The 2143-nt window shown below is 36.4% G+C and overlaps 1 pseudogene; it reads right to left on the bottom strand.

Annotated features, from left to right (window-relative positions):
• Positions 1-705: 705 nt before the first annotated feature.
• On the bottom strand, positions 706-1452 carry LOC109455134 (nascent polypeptide-associated complex subunit alpha; annotated as a pseudogene).
• Between the last annotated feature and the right edge of the window lie 691 nt (positions 1453-2143).

Genomic DNA, 2143 nt, shown 5'->3' with positions numbered 1-2143 from the left:
CCTAGAGATATATTAGATCTTCTTATTCTATTCCCCATTTCTTTTAGCTTCACTTCTAATATTTCCACATGCCAATTTCTCTGTGTTACCTTCTGGGTGATTTCTTTAGATTTATCTTCTAGCTCACTAATTCTCTCTATGTTGAACTGTTGTTTAAATGATCCTTAAACATTTTAGATTAAGTGATATTTTCCATTTCCAAAAGTTCCTTTTAATTCTTTAAAAAATTTAGTACTTTTATAGTGTCTTCTTTTATCTCAAAAGCTTTATCTGTATTTCTTTATTTTAGACATGCTTACTCTGTAAGTCCATAGCACACAATTCTTATATTTATATTAATAGCTTGTTTAACTCTATTGCTTTTTATTTATTGTGATTCTTGCAAATTGTGGCTTATTTCTTTGTGTGACTTCATGTTTGGCAGTGCTTTGTATGTGGGAGTCCAATGTTGCTATCTGGATTAACAGCGTGTGCCTCCAGAGAGGTTTGTACTTTGCTGCTTCTGCAATCTAGGATCAATTTTGCTCCCCTTGCTTACACTTGTAGAAGAAATCCCTTTATAGTTCTTTTTTTTTTCTGTTCCACAAGAAGCCATAACTTTATTAATGATAGAAACAGTATAAATTTCAAGCCAAGTGGCAGTCACTCTTTTGTAATACCAAAAAAAGAAAAAAAAAGGAAAAAAGGACCTTATGTTTTAGATGGTTACATTGTTAATTCCATAATAGCACTATGATATCATTACTGTTGTTCTTCAGGGCTTGGACTGCCTTTGCTCTTGACACTGTTGCTTGTGACATGACCAATTCTGTTCTTAACTTCCATACCTGTTTCATCAACCTCTGTACCGGTTTCATCAACCTCTTGCTCTTTGCTCTCCTCTTGTATAGTTGGAGCTTGTGTGTTTTCTTGAATGTTTGAGACAACTTCCCCTTGAACTTTGAATTTCTCAGCAGCTGCTAGCCGTGCTTGCTAAGATAAATCCTTGATCTTGGCTTCCCCCCAATCTATGTAAATATCTGAAGCTGGGCTTTTATAGATTCCTGGTTTTGTGATGACAAAGAGGCTATTCTTAGATTTCCATATAGGGAATCTAGTAACCTCTGTAACCTGTCAAAGACCCAGTTTGGACATATCCTTCTGTGCCTTCTTTTCACTTCAGCTCTGTTTTGCTTTACTGACTAGTTCATCATCGATTTCAGTGGCTGCTGCCAGGTGGGCTTGTTGTGTGGTTGCCTGTGTGGAATCTTGTTCCTCAAGCTCTGGTACTGATTCATCACCATCAGATTCTGTTCCAGAGCCTGTCTCAGTCTGAAGCTGTGGCAACTCCTGCTCTGTAGCAGGGACAGTTTCTGTAGCTTCACTGGGTATTTTGTGTGGGGAACTCGAAACCAAGATGGCAGCAGAAAGAGAGCTCTTTACTATTTCTATAAATGTAAGTTTGATAGTCATGTCTCCTCTCACTTTTTCTTTGTTTGTCCCAAAACATTTTTATTTCATATTAATTTCTGAAGAATATTTCTCAAGGTTTAGAACTCTAAGTTAGTCATTATTTATTTGCTTTATTTTCCTGACATACATGAAAATCATTCCATTGTTCTAGCTTTTATCATTTCTGTTATAAAATTAGATGTCCTTCTTATTGGTTCTCCTTTGAAGGTAATGTGTCTTTCTTTTCAGGCCAATCTTAAAATAGTCTCTGTGTCCCCTTTCCTCCTGCCTCCATCCCTGTTTTCAGCAGTCTTACTATGATGTGCCTTACTATGAGGTGTGCTTTTCTTTGACTTTTTCCTGTGGGTTAATAGGGTGTTTCAAATTTGTTTTTCATTGCTTTGGAAAAGTTTTGGTGATTTTCGTCTTTTCACATGGCTCTGTCTCATCCGCTCTCTTCTTGCCCTTCCAATTGAATATATATGGGACATTCTCACCATTTCCCACATTTCTCTAATGGTCTTTTCTGTACTTTTCTACCCTTTCCCCCTTTTAGGAACTTATAGATTTTTCTAGTGACCTGTATTCCAGTTTTCTAAGCCTGTGTTAATTCTCTTCAAGCTTTAGTCTTATTCTCTACTGCTCTATTTCCTAATTCAATATTACTTTTACTGTGTTTAATGTTGGTAAACCCATCTCATGTGCTCTTCAT

Source organism: Rhinolophus sinicus, linkage group LG10 (assembly GCF_036562045.2).
Source record: "Rhinolophus sinicus isolate RSC01 linkage group LG10, ASM3656204v1, whole genome shotgun sequence".
Classification (NCBI taxonomy): Eukaryota; Metazoa; Chordata; class Mammalia; order Chiroptera; family Rhinolophidae; genus Rhinolophus; species Rhinolophus sinicus.
This window is presented reverse-complemented; position numbering and strand designations above follow the sequence as displayed.